Raw genomic sequence first — 20413 nt, 5'->3', positions numbered from 1 at the left:
CAGGACCAGACGACTTCACAGCTGAATCCTACCAAAAATTTAGAGAAGAGCCAACACCTATCCTACTCAAACTCTTCCAGAAAATTGAAGAGGAAGGTAAACTTCCAAACTCATTCTAGGAGGCCACCATCACCCTAACACCAAAACCTGACAAAGATGCGACAATAAAAGAAAACTACAGGACAATATCACTGATGAACATAGATGCAAAAATCCTTAACAAAATTCTAGCAACCAGAATCCAACAACACATTAAAAAGATCATACACCATGACCAAGTGGGCTTTATCCCAGGGATGCAAGGATTCTTCAATATCCGCAAACCAATCAATGTAATTCACCACATTAACAAATTGAAAAAGAAAAGCCATATGATTATCTCAATAGATGCAGAGAAAGCCTTTGACAAAATTCAACATGAATTTATGATAAAAACTCTTCAGAAAGCAGGAATAGAAGGAACATACCCCAACATAATAAAAGCTATATATGACAAACCCACAGGAAACAACATCCTCAATGGTGAAAAATTGAAAGCATTTCCCCTAAAGTCAGGAACAAGACAAGGGTGCCCACTTTCACCACTACTATTCAACATAGTTCTGGAAGTTTTGGCCACAGCAGTCAGAGCAGAAAAAGAAATAAAAGGAATCCAAACTGGAAAAGAAGAAGTAAAACTCTCACTGTTTGCAGATGACATGATCCTCTATGTAGAAAACCCTGAAGACTCCACTAGAAAATTACCAGAGCTAATCATTGAATATAGTAAAGTTGCAGGATATAAAATCAACATGCAGAAATCCCTTGCATTCCTATACACTAATAATGAGAAAATAGAAAGAGAAATTAAGGAAACAATTCCATTCACTATTGCAATGAAAAGAATAAAATACTTAGAAATATATCTACCTAAAGACTAAAGACCTATATATGGAAAACTATAAAACACTGGTGAAAGAAATCAAAGAGGACACTAACAGATGGAGGAATATACCATGTTCATGGATCGGAAGAATCAATATAGTGAAAATGAGTATACTACCCAAAGTAATTTATAGATTCAATGTAATCCCTATCAAGCTACCAGCGGTATTTTTCACAGAGCTAGAACAAATAATTTCACAATTTGTATGGAAATACAGAAAACCTCAAATAGCCAAAGCAATCTTGAGAAAGAAGAATGGAACTGGAGGAATCAACCTGCCTGACTTCAGGCTCTACTACAAAGCCACAGTCATCAAGACAGTATGGTACTGGCACAAAGACAGAAATATAGATCAATGGAACAAAATAGAAAGCCCAGAGATAAACCTATGCACCTATGGACACCTTATCTTTGACGAAGGAGGCAAGAATATACAATGGAGAAAAGACAATCTCTTTAACAAGTGGTGCTGGGAAAACTGGTCAACCACTTGTAAAAGAATGAAACTAGATCACTTTCTAACACCATAGACAAAAATAAACTCAAAATGGATTAAAGATCTAAATGTAAGACCAGAAACTATACAACTCCTAGAGGAGAACATAGGCAAAACACTCTCCAACATAAATCACAGCAGGATCCTCTATGACCCACAGCCCAGAATATAAACAAATGGGATCTAATTAAAATTAAAAGCTTCTGCACAACAAAAGAAGCTATAACCAAGGTGAAAAAGCCTTCAGAATGGGAGAAAATAATAGCAAATGAAGCAACTGACAAACAACTAATCTCAAAAATATACAAGCAACCCCTTCAGCTCAGTTCCAGAAAAATAAATGACCCAATCAAAAAATGGGCCAAAGAACTAAACAGACATTTCTCCAAAGAAGACATACAGATAGCTAACAAACACATGAAAAGATGCTCAACATCACTCATTATCAGAGAAATGCAAATCAAAACCACAATGAGGTACCATTTCACGCCAGTCAGAATGGCTGTGATCCAAAAATCTACAAGCAATAAATGCTGGAGAGGGTGTGGAGAAAAGGGAACCCTCTTACACTGTTGGTGGGAATGCAAATCAGTACAGCCACTATGGAGAACAGTGTGGAGATTCCTTAAAAAACTGGAAATAGAACTGCTTTATGACCCAGCAATCCCACTGCTGGGCGTACACACCGAGGAAACCAGAATTGAAAGAGACACATGTACCCCAATGTTCATTGCAGCACTGTTTATAATAGCCAGGACATGGAAGCAACCTAGATGTTTATCAGCAGATGAATGGATAAGAAAGCTGTGGTACTGTTTCACACCAGTCAGAATGGCTGTGATCCAAAAAGTCTACAAGCAATAAATGCTGGAGAGGGTGTGGAGAAAAGGGAACCCTCTTACACTGTTGATGGGAATGCAAACTAGTACAGCCACTATGGAAAACAGTGTGGAGATTCCTTAAAAAATTGCAAATAGAGCTGCCTTATGACCCAGCAATCCCACTGCTGGGCATACACACTGAGGAAACCAGAATTGAAAGAGACACATGTACCCCAATGTTCATTGCAGCACTGTTTATAATAGCCAGGACATGGAAACAACCTAGATGTCCATCAGCAGATGAATGGATAAGAAAGCTGTGGCACATATACACAATGGAGTATTACTCAGCCATTAAAAAGAATGCATTTGAATCAGTTCTAATGAGATGGATGAAACTGGAGCCAATTATACAGAGTGGAGTAAGCCAGAAAGAAAAACACCAATACAGTATACTGACACATATATACGGAATTTAGAAAGATGGTAATGATGACCCTGTATGCGAGACAGCAAAAGAGACACAGATGTATAGAATGGACCTTTGGACTCTGAGGGAGAGGGTGGGATGATTTGGGAGAATGGCATTGAAACATGTATACTATCCTGTAAGAAATGAAGTGCCAGTCTAGGTTCGATACAGGATACAGGATGCTTGGGGCTGGTGCATGGGGATGATCCAGAGAGATGATGTGGGGTGGAAGGTGGGAGGGGGATTCAGGATTGCAAGCTTGTATACACCCATGGTGGATTCATGTCAATGTATGGCAAAACCAATACAATATTGTAAAGTAAAAAATAATAATAATTTAAAAATTTTAAAAAATCATGGTAAATTCTCTGAAAAAAATATAAAGATGATTCTTAGAGACATGTTTTCTCACATTTCTCATTAGCTTCAGCTAAAGAATAAGGCAAATTTTGGGCCCCAATTGCTTCCTTGGACCAATTGAAGAAAGTAGATTACTGGACAGTTAGAATTTTGTTTCCTTTTATTTCTAAAGCTCTGCTCAAATGAGCAATTTCATTCATATTAGACATTCTGTAAAGTGGCCGATGTGGTTTCAAATTGCTTTGGTGAAATTGCCAGTTAGAAAGATATGCAGAAGAATGGACTCCCAATGTTAAGCATAAGAAACACAGGAGATTAGCCTGGAGGAGGTGTGGTTTATACTGAAACAACCCCATGAGAACTGACAAGTGTCTGTAAGAATGCCTCTTGTGCAATTCTGTGCTCTGGAGTTTAACAAAGACCACTCATTACCTGCTGGGGCCAAACAAAACATCTTGGTTTCAGGCAGACAAAATTAAATTGAAAAGGCAGACAGGCAGAGTATTAGACATGCAGATATTAGGACCTAAAAAGCAGTTTTGTCAAAGAACAATATAAGCCTGGTCTAATAAAATTCCAAGGGATTTGATTCCTAAGAAAACATAATAAACCCAATACCGAAAGACGTCAAGGAAAGAGAGAAGTTTAATTCAGCAGAGCTTACCTTCAGACCGGAGCGGGAGGCACCTGGTGCAGGTGGAGGAATAGGGCCTCAGGTGTGGGCACGATCAGTGGGCCAAACCTTCCTGGCCAAGGTGGGAAGCTCCCATAGCTTCTATTTCTGTGAACGCCTTCCAACAAAGACCAACAGTGACATCCCTACAGCTGGACGAGTTGGTTTGATGCTTCTTTGCAGTGAGAACAAGCACTATAGGGAATCACGGCGTCTTCATGAGAGGCTTCTGGAAAGAACCCATTGTACAATTTGGACCTGGCTGGATGAGTTGAGAGAGGGTCAGAGGAATCCAGAGTTTGCCCTGTTGTGATGCCAGAGAGCAGAGGCAATTCATCTTATCTGGCTGGCGGGGGGTGGGGTGGGGGGGTGGCAGGGGGACAGTCCAGACGAGAAGAGGATAAATGTAAACGATCGAGAAATTGAAGCAACTTGGCAATTCCCTGGTGGTCCTGTGGTTAGGACTCTGCCCTCCCACTGCAGGAGGCATGAGTTCAATACCTGGTTAGTCAACTAAGATCCCACCAGCAGCACAGGGCAGCCAAAAAAAAGAGAGGGAGAGAGAAATGAAAGAAATTGAAGCCCCTCATGTCAGCCAAGAGAAGGAGTGTTCTTTATTTAGTATGTGGCACAGGAACTTTTTTTGTCTGTGCTTACAAGTGGCCTGAAGTGTGACCTTAGACCTTAAAGTGACCTCATCTGAGGCTGGTTCTATGTAAGACTGCTTAGATTCACCAAGAGTAACCTGCCAGCTGTCTGGACATCTGAGTCTATTTTTGCCATTTCTTACAACTAAAGATTTGGGGAATAGATACAGGGTAGCAATTAGCATTAATGGGCGTCCTTGGTGTCTCAGTGGTAAAGAATCCACATCCACCTGCCATGCAAGAGACATGGATTCAATCCCTGGGTTGAGAAGATCTCTTGGAGAAGAAAATGGCAACCCACACCAGTATTCTTGCCTGGGAAATCCCATGGACAGAGGAGCCTGGCAGACTATAGTCCACGGGGTGACAAAGAGTCGGACACAAGTTAGCGACTAAACAACAACAAATCATACTATAGGATGGGGAGGTGAGTTACAAGAATGTGTCCAGCCTAAGTGGTGGCAGGATAGAGGGAATCATCCAGTGCAGTTGTGGGTGAGGGGCCCAAGAAGCAGGGCTTGGTTCCAGGGAAATGTTCTGATGAGCTGAGAACCAAGCTGAGTCCTGGCAGAGAAGCAGAGAAGCCTCAGGTAAGATACACAAAGGGGACAAGACATTTGAGCAGAAAAATATCAGCACACACAAAGGAAAGGAGTTTTTAAGCTTAGGGTAGGTTAGGACAAACTCAAGGAATCCAAAGTATAGAGAAATGAGAACATGTGTGGGCGTGAGGCCAATGTTAATGACCTGTTTGAATAGCTAATTTGATTTTGGTGGTGGTTTAGTCGCTAAGTCATGTCTGACTCTTGCAACCCCATGGACTGTAGCCTGCAAGGCTCCTCTGTCCTTGGGATTCTCTAGGCGAGAATACTGGAGTGGGTTGCCATTTACTTCTCCAGTTTGATCTTACATGATTAATAAACATGGAAAGGTTTTAAGTGGTGGATTAACATGATTATGTTAGATAAGAGGCAAATCCAAGGTACAGCGAAGTCAGCTAGGCAGCTTTCTCAATAAATCTGGAGTAACCCAGTGAAAGCTAGAACTACAGCTCTGCTGATGGAACTGAGGCAGAAAGTGACAGAGCCTTTTTTATGTACAGTTGGAGATGAACGTGGCCTAAGCCTCAGGGATCCTCCGTTTGCACTGGCCCCTTTCATGTTCCAGGGAGTGACCTGTGGAATGTCTTAGATAGTAACATGTTTTTGTAAAGTTTGGAAAATAAGATATTTTACGTGATCAGTTGAATGTTCCTTCCCCCTCAGGTTGGGAAGAAGTGGGTGCCTGTGAGAACTCAGGGTCTGGCTAAGAGAAGGTTCACTCAGGGTCATGCGGTTTATGATCATTTTCACGTACAGGTGTTACTAGCCGTCCAGTGTAGGAATTACTTTCAGGAACATTTCTGTTGCTCACTGTGCTGATCACCCAGCATTGTGACCTGAACAGCTAGAGCTGTTATCTTGAGAAAACATTTCCTACAGCTCGGCATGTCTGCAGTGGAAGGGAAATAGCTGTAACACAGACAGAGCCAGAAGCCAGTGTGTGGAAAATCCTTCCAATCACTAGACATGTAACAATCTAAATAGAAGATGTGATTACCATAGGTCTCCTCTTAGGAATATACTTGCTATGTATACTTGAACAATATTCAAACACTCCCAAATATTTTTCTGGGTGGAAATAACAAGTAACAGAGATTTGAAGAATTTCTGTGATTGTCAAGCACAAACTCTTAGCCATTCTATAGGCCATGAATGTACACCCATGTGTGAAGTTGTGTGTTTTTTTGCATTCCAGCACAATAGATCATATTGTGGGATATTTGATGAACCTTTGACACATCATATGAAACAGCATATAAATCATTTCAAAGCAATAATTCATTAAGACAAAGGTATACATTTCAAAAAGTACTGATAAACTCTTGAATTTTTTGATAATCCACTTAATGAAACCATATCAGTTCATTGGAAAAATAAATTCCTCACTGACTTGACACAAAATATTGCTTTCAACAAAGACTGCAGAGACAGAAAATCCTTCAAAGATGTTGCTGCAATGAAACATGATAATAAACTAATCACTGGGCCAGGGAATAATTGAAATACCCTGAAATTCTATAATTCACACATAGGAGAACTGAAACAGCAATCTCCTTAATTTCACAGCAATGTCAAAAAGTTATATGACATTACCAGTAATGAGTTGAGAAACTAAATACATTTTTCTAAACTATCAATAACAAAAAGAAAAACTTCATAAACCACACTGAAGACTCTAGTATCTATTTCCTCCAAAGAAAGCATTATAGCTGCTGTTAGATGAAGGAGTCAAAAAGGACACAGTCAAAAATGTAGGTAAAAAAAATGATATAGGGAGACTTCCACAGTGGTCCAGTGGATGAGACACTCCGCTCCCAATGCAGGGGACCTGGGTTTGATTTCTATTCAGAAAACTTGATCCTACTCACCACAACTAAGAGTTTGCATGGCACAGCAAAGATCCAAGTTCCTACATGTTGCAACTAAGACCTGGAGCAGCCAAATAAATTAATTAATCAAAATAAATTCTGCTGTTTATAAAAAAAATAAAACTTTTTAAAAATCTTTCTTTTAAAAAAGTAATGTGGGGCATCAGACAACTAATAAAAATATATTTCTAGATTTTTAAATATTTGTTGTATTTAAAATTTTTTAATGTGTGATTTATTGTGATTTCTTCTTACTCTAAATACATATTCAGTTTCATACAAATATTATAGCCACAATTTTGTATTATTTTTCTTTAAGTGGATCCCAGCTCTTGGCCAAGCTCTAAGCTCCACAAACTTAAACAGTCTTCTGCTTACCCTGCACTCTCCCAAGTTATCTTCCCACCAACTTCATTCCTTCAAAATGCAGACAGCATCACTATAATGTCACCTTTTTCCTACTGGTTCAGCAATCTCTTCAATTATTTACTAATTCTTCCAAATTTGACTGGGTTTTTAACATACTTTGAAGTGCAACTTATTTAACAAGAGTCCACATTTTAGAGATGAAGCCATAAATGCTCCTAACAATTCGGGAATTCTCATTGATTTAAATAAAGTTGAAGCTGTGAATCACATTTTAACTCTGTTCTTACAAACCCGGAATAGATTTGTTAAACAAATAATCTATAACTGCTTCTTTCCATACCCCACAGCCCTTCTAGCCTAAATATTACCTATTAGACTTTCATCTTTGCATTGGTACTTTTGTAAACAGCTCTTTTGCCCCTTTTCTGTTTGTTCATCTCTATTTTCCTTAAACTTTAATTATAAAAATGAGATCATCAAGTAACATTTAACCTACCTGCTGACTTCTGCATTATTAAATATACACAGTGCCTTACTGAACCTGTTGATTCCTTTCCGGGATTAAAAGGAGTCAAGAATGAAGAATTAAGTAGTTAATGAATGACTGTCTCTTTATACTCAGCTTCCTCCTTAGCAAATCTGCAGGTGGACCACAGGGGCAACACAGCATCCAAAGAAAGATCAGAAGTCAGCAAGTCTGCAAGCAATGGAAAAAGTGATGAAGGATCTGACCTCCTACCTTAATGACTAAGATTGTTGGCTCCTTTTCCCTTTAAAAATTGTTACGGCTGAGCAGACTCTTTAGAGTTGGTCTCAGAACATGATTCCACCTTCTCCCCAGATTGCTGGCTTTTCTGAATAAAGTGCCTTTCCTTTTTACTGACACTTGCCCCTCAATTAGGAGAAGGCAATGGCACCCCACTCCAGTACTCTTGCCTGGAAACTCCCATGGATGGAGGAGCCTGGTAGGCTGCAGTCCATGGGGTCATACAGAGTCGGACACAACTGAGCCACTTCACTTTCACTTTTCCTTTCATGCATTGGAGAAGGAAATGGCAACCCACTCCAGCGTTCTTGCCTGGAGAATCCCAGGAATGGGGGAGCCTGGTGGTCTCTATGGGGTCGCACAGAGTCGGACACGACTGAAGCGACTTGGCAGCAGCAGCAGCAGCCCCTCAATTAATGGCTTTTGTGCAGTGAACAGCCAAACCTGTGTTCCGTAACACTTTAAAAAGCAAAGTATCTATATCCTAGAAACAAGTATAATTTTTTGTTGCTCTTGACATTGGAGAAACTCGGATTTTAACACCATGCTTTCTATTAAGCCTTTCCTGTTAATGTGGTAAGTGAATCTGAGTGTTTACAGATAGAGGAAGAAGAATTGGCTTAAAAAAAAAAAAGGAATTTCCATTGTACTAAATCAATGGACTATTGGTAATTTCATATGGCTAATCTGCAATTCATGGGGTCACAAAGAGTCGGACATGACTGAGCGACTGAACTGAACTGAACTGAATCCAATGTAATAAACAATTACCTTTTAAGTAGAAGTTTGGTTTGGCTTAGAGAATAATCAAAAATGCTCTTTGGAAAAAATCTCCAGTTTTTGCTTTTGTTTTGTGTATCTGTTAGAGCAAGAGTGAGTGTGGTCACCATCTCCCTTACAAACTGGACACATTTTTAAAACTCAAGTTGAGAAATTTCAACTTGCCAAAAAATTATTTCCATCATCTTACTTACTATCATTGAAAATAAATCAATAAAAAATGGTATATATCTATTTTGTACTTGGTATAGACAGGGCAGAATAACAGTTCAATCACAGTCTTACTCCAATATGCTTGTATTTCTATTTAAAGTTTTTAGCATATACTTATGAAAAGATGATGAAATTGCAAGACCTTAAACAGCTGTCAGATAAATAGTGGAGAAAAGAGCACTGCCTCATTTCAGCAAAAGAGAGACCAGAAGGGAAAGAGTACACATCCAAATGCAGAAAGAATGCATGAAATCTAAGCAACAAGGCAAATATTGGCTGTATACACACCAGTATTCTTGCCTGGAGAATCCCATGGACAGAGGAGCCTGGTGTCACACTCCAGCAATCACTGTAGCTTCCTTCCAGAGGTCTGAGCAGCCAGTGTAAGTAATGGTGAAATGCAGGGAGCTTCCTAGGTCTGAATCAAACATCAGCTGGAGAATCATCCAGAAGATCCATCAATAAGGAAGGTGTGGGTCCATCCTGTTCATTTTTGGGTACCTAAGTGAAGGTGGTCAGACCAACACCTTCCACCTCTAGGGTGACAGTGACCACTGGCAACTAACCCTGGGCAAGCACTACCTTCATTCTGTGCTGGATGCTAAGAACTTGTCCTCACAATGACAGTTATATATTGTTACTGGTGAAATAAAGGGGGAGAACTTATATTCAAAGATTCAATAGTTTTTCCAAAAATTAACAGCTAGTCAGTTTTTGGATTTAGGATTGATGCCACTGACATCTGACTTCCAAATGCAGCAGAAATTTATATGCACAAATGCACACACAATAAACTATTCATATTATTCTGCATTAATCTTCAAATTATCCAAGTTAATAAAAAGTTATTACTGGTAAAGTTGTTACTGACCCAGGTTCTTATACTCTTCAACCAATACAAATTGATAACAGGCCAGATGAGAAATTCAGGCAAGGCTTTACTGAGACTTGTGCTGAAGCATGACAAAACAAGGAACAGTTTCTCTTGCTCGCCCCTGGAGCCACGGGGTGGGAGGGGAGAACTAGGTCCCTTAAATGGGGTGAAAGCTGGGGCAGATCCATGGATTGGACTGGAGGGGTAGCTTAGGTGGTCTGCCCACCCCTTTGGTGGCACCCTGTGCGGGGATCATGTGCAGAACCCCACTTTTACTCCCCAAATCTCAGAAGTACCAGTTGGGTTTTTGGTCTTTTTGTATCTTATTGTTCGTAATTTGCTCCAACTGTGCATGCAATTATTTTTAGTCCCTCATAGTTTTATTTGTAATTTGTTGCTCAGGGAAATGTTTATCTAGGTGCAAGCAAAGGGTCCCAGATCCCAGGTCCCAGCTTATCTAAATATATTACCTCCCAACTCATTTAAAAACATTGGAATTTAGTAACGTTTTATTCAGAATGTATACTGTCCTTGTAAGTTCCCATTTCTTTATGGAGAAAATTCTAGATTTCATTCATTTCAGCATTTTCCAATATTATCCTTATCATGGAGTCAACCTATGATGATAGCCAAAAGAATTTCACTAAACCTATTAGTTGGATGATTTGGAGCAAATCATTTTAAGCTCCTGGATATTTTTGAGGTTGTGGCCTTGAATATCCCCAAGTCACCTTTCAGATCTAAAGGTTTATTAAGTCTAAATTGTTAAAATTCACCAAATATGCAATAAAAGGTAGAAATATGAGCTATTAGCTACTAATTTTTTAAAAAATATTTCAATAAATACTGCCAAACGGAGGATATGAAACCCAACATACTCTGTAAAACAAGGCAAAATATTCAAGGCTTCCTGCTGTACTTGTTTTTACCAAAAACGAAACCAAAAATGTCACTTAATCATCTACTAGAAAATTCTTTTCCATTGTTCTTGCCCCTATTTTAGGAAACTAAGGCATTATTTCGGGTAGTACTAACAATCTCCAAATTACCATGACTTAGTGCAATAAAATTGTTTCTATAAGAATGCAATGTATATACTGGTGGTTGGCAAGGGATCACCACACAGTGAAAGCCAGGAGACACTCACGCCATCCTGTGGCTCTGGCCTCAACTGCCATGCCTTGGAAGGTTTTGCATTCACAGGTGGATGAGCCGTGGGAAAGGGGAGCCTGGGCAGCAGCCCTAGAGAGGGGCAATGGCCATTTCCATTGAGTTTTTGCCCTTGCTTCCTCTCTCTGGATATCTTCAGTTTAGTTCAGTCGCTCAGTCGTGTCTGACTCTTTGTGACCCCATGAACTGCAGCACACCAGGCTTCCCTGTCCATCACCCACTCCTGGACCTTGCTGAAATTCATATCCATCGAGTTGGTGATGCCATCCAACCATCTCATCCTGTCATCCCCTTCTTCTCCTCCCTTCAATCTTTCCCAGAATCAGGGTCTTTTACAATGAATCAGTTCTTCACATCAAGTGGCCAAAATATTGGAGCTTCAGCTTCAGCAGCAAGTCCTTCCAATGAATATTCAGGGCTGATTTCCTTTAGGATGGACTGGTTTGATCTCCTTGCAGTCCAAGGGACTCTCAAAAGTCTTCTCCAACACTACAGTTCAAAAACATCAATTTTTCGATGTTCAGCTTTCTTTATAGTCCAACTCTTACATCCACACATGACTGCTGGAAATATCATAGCTTTGACTAGGCGGACCTTTGTTGGCAAAGTAACATCTCTGCTTTTTAAAATACTAAGTGTCATAGCTTTTCTTCCAAGAAGCAAGCATCTTTTAATTTCATGGCTGTAGTCACCATCTGCAGTAATATTGGAGCCCAGGAAAATAAAATCTGATACTTTATTCCATTGTTTTCCCATCTATTTGCCATAAAGTGATGGGACTGGATGCCATGATCTTCGTTTATTGAATGTTAAGTTTTAAGACAGCTTTTCCACTCTCCTCTTTCACTTTAATCAAGAGGCTCTTTAGTTCCTCTTGCTTTCTGCCATAAGCATGGTGTTATCTGCATATCTGAGGTGACTGATATTTCTCCCAGCAATCTTGATTCCAGCTTGTGCTTCATCCAGCCCAGCATTTCTCATGATGTATTCTGCATTTAAGTTAAATAAGCAGGGTGACAATATACAGCCTTGAGATACTCCTTTCCCAATTTGGAACCACTCTGTAGTTCCATGTCCAGTTCTAACTGTTGCTACTTGACCGGCATACCTCCTCAGGAGATTCCTCAGGAGGTGGTAAGGTGTTCTGGTATTCCCATCTCTTGAAGAATTTTCCACAGTTTTTTTGTGCTCCACACAAAGGCTTTGGCACAGTCAGTAAAGCAGAAGTATCTTAGCATTGTTTTAACTTGTATTCCCATAGTTACATGTGAGAGTGAGATTTCCCCAATTTATTGACTCCTCTCTCAATCCACTTTTCATTCCTGTGAGTTTTTTTTCCCCCTGGGAGCTAAGGTGCAGATATGGTGAGAATAGTTACTTTTCCCTATGAAACATTTTCTTCCAGTCTGTGACTCAACTGTAGACATTATGTACAGTCCTTTTCATTCCACAAATGTTTTTAAATATTAAGAATTTTAATTTTTTTAAAATCACAGTCGAAATTCTTAGAGATTGAGAATCTCCACCCTTGCCTGATTTTTGCTTAGGGTGAACCTGGCCCTTTATCCTCCCTATGGTCTGCCTGTTACTTCCAGAGCAGCATTTCTCCATATTCACTGAGAGACAAATCTAGAACAGTATTGTTTTACAAAAGTTTTTTTTTTTTTTAATAGAATCGCTTTGTCATAAGCATATTCAGGAAATCCTGACAATTTGCCTCCTTGATCAAGCTTTATCAATTTCCAAAATCTTTCTTTTTCTAACATACTTGCCAACATTTGACATTGCACACTTGCTTTTTGGCCTAATGCTAGCCTGGAGCCAGTGGGGTTGAGATTTTTTATCAGATGCATTCTAGTCTTGGGGTTCCTCTCCAAGGAACTTCTGCTTTAGAGGCTTGTTCACAAGTTCTGACTTTTATATAGCAGTATTTGTCTTTTTATAAATCACGCGTAGTTTCCTTCCAATATGGGATACCAATTTCTTATGTGGAGTGTACATGTTTATCTCACAGTCAGCAGTTTGTTTTACCTTTCTTCCTGCAAGATATGGGCTGTTAAAGCAGAGCAGCGTATGGATTCTTTCTTTACACTTGACAGTGTTTAGCTTTGGTTTTATGGCTGTAAGAGCACCCCTAAACAAGATCTTTTAAAACGGTAGTCTCTGAAGGCCTTTGGCCCCAAAACGTTCCCCAGGGGGTATTCGAAGTTTCATCTATTGCCTTCAAAGTGCAAAATCCCACTTAAAATGTTCTTAAGCATCATGACTGGAAAAACCAGATCTAATAAAAGTTATCCTCTGCTTCAAAACCGGGAAACTGAAGTCCAGGAGCCAGGCTCACAACCTGCTCTTGGTTCTTGAAAGCACTCTCAAACCTCACCGCAGAGTGTAGTTAACCGGTGTTTAGAAATCTAGGCCCGTCCACAGACGCTGCCGGAGGGCTGTGTGGGGCCCAGAACCGCTTCCCCGGAGCGAAGAGTGCGGTGGGGTCGGGACGCCTCCCCGGGGCGGGGTGAGGGGTCGGGGAGGCCACAGCACTCCGTTCCGGGCTCCTGGCGGCGGGCGATGAGACTCAGCACAGCCCGCACCGCGGGCGCCGAGCGCCGAAAACCCGCGCAGGCGCGGAAGGTCGTGGCAGCTCGGCGGCGGCACCTCGCGGCGGAAGCGGAAGCAGACGGATGCGATTCAATTGTCTTGTACTGTGGCACGCTCACGTCCTCTCCCACATGGTCTAGCGGTTAGGATTCCTGGTTTTCACCCAGGCGGCCCGGGTTCGACTCCCGGTGTGGGAAGGAAAGATTCTTTTAGAAACCTGGTTAAGAAATTCACCGTCAAGTAAATTGAGATCCTTATTACCAAGAAGACTCAATATAATTGAAGAAAGGTGCAATTCCCTGAAGGGGAGTGGTGAGCTTGAAAATCCATCTTGTAATTCCTAACACAGGAAATGCTGTTTGTGTAAGCAGTATCGTTATTTTTGTCCATGACATAATTCATTTAAAATATATTTATTGGTCAAACTCTATTAAACAAAGGAATTCTCTTATTTTCCTCCCAGCATTATTATTACATTTTATAGCTTATACTTGTTATTATAATGCTGTGTAAGTTCAAGGTGTACAACATGATGTTTTGATACACATGTTGTGAAATGATTATCACAATAGGGTTAATTAACACCTCGATCACCTCACTTAATTATATAATCAGCATATCTTTTATACAGGGAATTCACTGCTATCTTCTCCCACAAAGTGTTTCTGTCAGGAGGATAGGAGTTGGCCAGGAGGAGATGAGAAAAGACCCAGGAAAACTGATGTTTAATGACCAAATTGGGAGGGAAGCAAGAATCTTCCTGAATCAGAAATCACTATGCCCTGAGACAAAGAAATACTGCTTTAGCAGAGGTTTGCACAGGGATGTAGACAGCAAGGGAAGATCCTTTCACCTAACCAGCTTCCACAGAACATGACATGGGTTAATGAGGCATGGAATCAGCTTCCGGATCGAATCACACACATGGTTAGCTTTAGGTCAGCAAATTCAAATTTTCAAAAGTGGAAAAAGCCTTGAAACCTTTTTAGCTTCTAGGCCATTTCCAGAATGAAAATAAAGTCTTTCTTTCTATGCATATGAAACTGAACAGGACCCTGTAGGGCCCTCCCAGGTACAAAAAGCTTTTCCTTTTTGGCTTCTTACCTGCAGGATAAAGGATTCAGCCTCCTAGATTTTCCAGAATCCCAAAGAGCAGATTCAAACATTACTAACCAGGGCAGTAAGGGAAAGCAAAAGTGTGAGCCTTTTGCACAGGTCAAAGAAATGAATTAGTAATTAGATATGCCTGGGTGCTAAGTCACTTCAGTCAAGTCCCACTGTTTGGGACCCTACAGGCTGTAGCCCACCAGGCTCCTCTGTCTAGGGGGATTCTCCAAGCAAGAATACTGGAGTGGTTGGCATGCCATCCTCTAAGGGATCTTCCCAACCCAAGGATTAAACCCAGGTCTCTCACTTTGCAAGGAGATTCTTTACCATCTGAGCCATCAGAGAAGCTCAAGAATACTGAAGTGGGTAGCTTATCCTTTCTCCAGCAGCTCTTCCCAACCTGGAATCGAACTGGGCTTTCCTGCATTGCAGGTGGATTCTTTGCCAGCTGAGCTACCTGGGAAGCCCCAATAATTAGATATGACAGTACAGCTTCTGCAGCATGCAATCTTTGTCGGTGGCACTAATCTCTAATTTTCTCTAAGATGCAGCGTCCCTTTTGGTTTACTATCTACTTAAGAAGTAATTTCCCCCAAGAAGGGGAATTTCCAGAGGTTACCATTTTGTCTTTCCTGATCATAGTAGCCCACACTCCAAGATTCAAGGGGCAGTAGGATAATGTCAGTTGTCAAGTAGGAGACTTGACTTACGCATGACAGGATCAGGTACTTTCACAGATCCACAGAACCACTTTGAAATAAACTTAGACCAAAACTTCGTTTATTTCAAGCTCCAGTGAACAACACAAAAGTCTTGGAGGAGCAGGAAAAACAAAAAACAACATTAATAATTCTGAGCTGCCTAACCATAGGAAGAGAAGAATGTCAAACCAAAGCCAGTGTAAGTTAACAGAACAAATGGCTATAGTTCCTCTAAAGAAGGGTTGGGGATGTACTTACAGTCTGTTCTTGTGGCAGTGTCACCAGGTACTTCCTCTGGTGGACTCAGTCTATCCTTGCTTCAGTGGGAAGAGTCTGGGAACTGACTTGGCTCTTGGTACTGGGCCAGAGGCGATATAGTCCATTGCAGTGACTCAAGCAAAGTTTCTGGTCACCAAGCTTAGAGTTTCTTAGCTGTAATAATACTTCAGTAGATAGCCCATTTATTTCATTCCCAGGACACCACTGCCAGAGTCTTCTTGTTCCAGCACTGCTTCAGTAGCTGAGCTCACCTTTTGCCTGGCAGGTTTGCTCCTTGCAGTCTTGCCTTCTGGGATTCCATGATTCCCATTTAATCAGGAGCCCTTGTGACTTTTCTCAGGGGCCCTAGTCTGTGCAAGACTTCTACCAAAGAGTTTTCAAGCAGCAAATGCTCTCTTCATCAGTGCATTTCACAATCCCTTATGGAGGAAATATTCTCTGGAGCTCTTTGAGGGACACAGTGGATGGATAGGTGTGTTTACATTTGATAAATCCTTAGGCCAAACTAAAGGAAGGGAACACAGCCCCACCCATCAAAATAATATTCGATTAAAGACTTACTGAGCATGGCCCCATGTACCAGAACAAGACCCAGATTCCTCCACAGCTGGTCTCTCCCATCAGGAAGCTTCCACAAGCCTCTTAACTTTATCCACCACAAGGCAGAGAGAATGGAAACCACAGTTACAGAAAACTAACCAAACTGATCACCTGGATCACAGCCTTGTCTAACTCAATGAAACTGTGAGCTATGCCATGTAGGGCCACCCAAGACAGACAGGTCATGGTGAAGAGTTCTGACAAAATGTGGTCCACTGGAGAAGGGAATGGCAAACGACTTCAGTATTCTTGCCTTGAGAGCCTCATGAACAGTATGAAAAGGCAAAAAGATAGGACATGAAAGATGAACTCTCCAGATAGGTAGGTACCCAATATGTTACTGGAGATCAGTGGAGAAATAACTTCAAAAAATGAACAGACAGAGCCAAAATGAAAATTACTCCCAGCTGTGAATGTGACTGGTGATGGAAGTAAAGTCTGATGCTATAAAGAACAATATTGCTTACGAACCTGGAATGTTAGGTCCATGCTGCTGCTGCTGCTGCTAAGTTGCTTCAGTCGTGTCCAACTCTGTGTGACCCCATAGACGGCAGCCCACCAGGATCCCCTGTCCCTGGGGTTCTCCAGGAAAGAACACTGGAGTGGGTTGCCATTTCTTTCTCCAATGCATGGAAGTCAAAAGTGAAAGTGAAGTTGCTCAGTCATGTCCATGAATCAAGGTAACCTGGAAGTGGTCAAATAGGAGATAGCAAGAGTGAATGTTGACATTTTAAGAATCAGAGAACTAAAACGGACTGGAATGAGGGAATTTAATTCAGATGAACTTAAATCTACTACTGTGGGCAAGAATTCCTTAGAAGAAATGGAGTAGCCCTCATAGTCAACAAAAGAGTCCTTGAGTACAATCTCTAGGACTGTACACCCAAGCACAGTACTTGGGTGCAATCTCAAAAACAACAGGATGATCTCTATTCATTTCTAAGCAAACCATTCAATATCATAGTAATCTAAGTCTATGCCACAACCACTAATGCCAAAGAAGTTGAAGTTGAAGGGTTTTATGAAAACCTACCCAAGAACTAATACCAAAAAAGAAAAAAAAATGATGTCCTTTTCATCAACAGGGGACTGGAATGAAAAAAGTAGGAAGTCAAGACATATCTGGAATAACAGGCAAGCTTGGCCTTAGAGTACAAAATGAAGCAGGGAAAATGCTAACAGAGTTTTGCCAAGAGAACACACTGGTCATAATAGCAAACACCCTCTGTCAACAACACAAAAGATGACTTTACTCATGGACATCACCAGGTGATCAATACCAAAATCAAATTGATTATATTCTTTGCCACTGAAGATGGAGAAGCTCTATACAACCAGCAAAAACAAAACCAGGAGCTGGCCGTGGCTCAGATTCTGAACTACTTATTGCAAAATTCAGACTTAAATTGAAGAATGTAGGGAAAACCATTAGACCATTCAGGTATGATCTAAATCAAATCCCTTATATAGTGGAAGTAACAAATAGATTCAAGGGATTAGATTTCACAGATAGAGTGCCTGAAGAACTATGGACAGAGGTTTGTACAGTGGGTGGTAATCAAAACCATCCCAAAGAAGAAGAAATGCAAAAAGGCAAAACGGTTGTCTCAGGAGGCCTTACAAATTGGTGAGAAAAGAACTGAAAGGCAAAGGAGAAAAGGAAAAATATATCCATCTGAAAGCAGAGTTCCAAAAATATCAAGAAGAGAGAAGGAGCCTTCCTCAGTGATTGATGCAAAGAAATAGAGGAAAACAATAGAATGGGAAAGGCTAGAGATTTCTTTAAGAAAATTAGAGATACCAAGGTAACATTTCATACAAAGATGGGCACTATAAAGAACATTTGAAATGATATAGGCCTAACAAAAGCAGAAGATATTAAGATGAGGTGGCAAGAATACATAGGAGAACCATAAAAATTAGTTCTTAATGACCCAGATAGCCACAATGGTGTGATCACTCACGCAGAGCCAGACACCCTGGAATGTGAGGTCAAATGGGCCTTAGGAAGCATCACTGTGAACAAAGCTAGTAGAGGTGATGGAATTCCAGTTGAGCTATTTCAAATCCTGAAAGATGATGCTGTGAAAGTGCTGCACTCAATATGCCAGCAAATTTGGAAAGCTGAACCATGGGACTGGAAAAGGTCAGTTTTTAATCCCAAGGAATGTTCAAACTAGTGCACAATTGCACTCATCTCACATGCCAACAAAGCAATGCTCAAATTTTTCCAAGCTAGGCTTCAATAGAACATGAACTGAGAACTTCCAGAGGTTCAAACTGGATACAGAAAAGGCAGAGGAGCCAGAGACCAAATTGACAACATCTGTTGGATCATAGAAAAAGCAAGAGAATTTCAGAAGAACGTCTACTTCTTTTTCTGTGACTATGCTAAAGCCTTTGACTGTCTCAGCTCAGTTCAGTTCAATCGTTCAGCTGTGTCCAACTCTTTGTAACCCCATGGACTGCAGCACACCAAGCTTCCCTGTCCATTAGCAATTCCTGGGCCATGCTCAAACTCATATCCATCAAGTCAGTGACGCGATCCAACTGTCTCATCCTCTGTTGTCTCCTTTTCCTCCTGCCTTCAATATTTCCCAGCATCGGGGTCTTTTCCAATGAGTCAGTTCTTTGCATGAGGTGGTCAAAGTTTTGGAGCTTCAGCTTCAGCATCAGTACTTCTAATGAGTATTCAGGACTGATTTCCTTTAGGATTGACTGGTTTGATCTCCTGCAGAAGAAGGGACTCTTAAGAGTCCAGAGTTCAAAAGCACCAATTCTGTGGTGTTCATCTTTCTTTATGGTCCAGTTCTCACATCCATACATGACTGCTGGAATGACCATAGCTTTGACTAGACAGATCTTTGTTGGCAAAGTAACATCTCTGCTTTTTAATATGCTGTCTAGGTTGGTCATAGCTTTTCTTCCAAAAAGCAACCATCTTTTAATTTCATGGCTAGATCACAACAAACTGGAAAATTCTTAAAGAGAATTCCATTAAAGAGAATGGAATGCCAGACCACCTTTCCTGCCTCTTGAGAAAGCAGTATGTGGTCAAGAAGCAATAATTAGAACCAGACATTGAACAACAGATTGGGGAATTGGGAAAACTGGGAAAGAAGTACCTCAAGACCCTATGTTTTCACCCTTCATATTTAACTTATATGTAGGGCATCATGCAAAATGCAGACTGGATGAAGCACAAGCTGGAATCAAGATTGCTGATAGAAATATCAATAACCTCAGATATGCACATGACACCACCCTTATGGCAGCAAGTGAAGAAGAACTAAAGAGCTTCTTGATGAAACTGAAAGAGGAGAGTGAAGAAGCTTCAATAAAACTCAGTGTTCAAAGAACGAGATCACGGCATCTGGTTCCATCACTTCATGGCAAATAAATTGGGACATAATGGAAACAGTGACAGACTTTATTTTCTTGGGCTCCAAAATCACTGCAGATGGTGACTGTGGCCATGAAATTAAAAGACACTTGCTCCTTGGAAGAAAAGCTATGACAAACCTAGATAGCATATTAAAAAACAGAGACAGTACTTTGCCAACAATGGTCCATCCACTCAAAGCTATGGTTTTTCCAATAGTCATGTATGGATGTGAGAGTTGAACTATAAAGAAAGCTGAGTGCCGAAGAATTGATGCTTTTGAACTGTGGTGTTGGAGAAGGCTCTTGAGAGTCACTTGAACTACAAGGAGAGCAAACCAGTCAATCCTGAAGGAAATAAACCCTGAATATTCATTGGAAGGACTGATGTTGAAGCTGAAGCTCCAAAACTTTGGCTAACTGATGGGAAGAACTGACTCATTTGAAAAGACCTTGATGCTGGGAGAGATTGAAGGCAGGAGGAGAAGGGGATGACAGAGGATGAGATGGTTGGATGGCATCACTGACTCGATGGTCATGAGTTTAAGCAAGCTCCAGGAGTTGGTGATAGACAGGGAAACCTGGTGTGCTGCAGTCCATGGGGCCACAAAGAGTTGGACACAACCGAGTGACTGAACTGAACTGAACTGAACTCCAACATGACTATTTACCTAAGCCTCTAACATGTTAATCTATCTTTACTGTGGATGTATG

The 20413-nt window shown here is 40.8% G+C and overlaps 1 non-coding gene across 1 annotated transcript; it reads left to right on the top strand.

Annotated features, from left to right (window-relative positions):
- The first annotated feature begins 13756 nt into the window (after positions 1 to 13756).
- TRNAE-UUC (transfer RNA glutamic acid (anticodon UUC)) lies at positions 13757 to 13828 on the top strand. Its single transcript has one exon. It is a non-coding gene; the product is annotated as a tRNA-Glu (tRNA).
- The last annotated feature ends 6585 nt before the right edge of the window (positions 13829 to 20413 follow it).

The sequence above is a fragment of the Capricornis sumatraensis genome, chromosome 19, assembly GCF_032405125.1.
Source record: "Capricornis sumatraensis isolate serow.1 chromosome 19, serow.2, whole genome shotgun sequence".
Lineage (NCBI taxonomy): Eukaryota > Metazoa > Chordata > Mammalia > Artiodactyla > Bovidae > Capricornis > Capricornis sumatraensis.
Note: the sequence above shows the minus strand (reverse complement) of the source record. Positions and strands in the feature narration are given on the sequence as shown.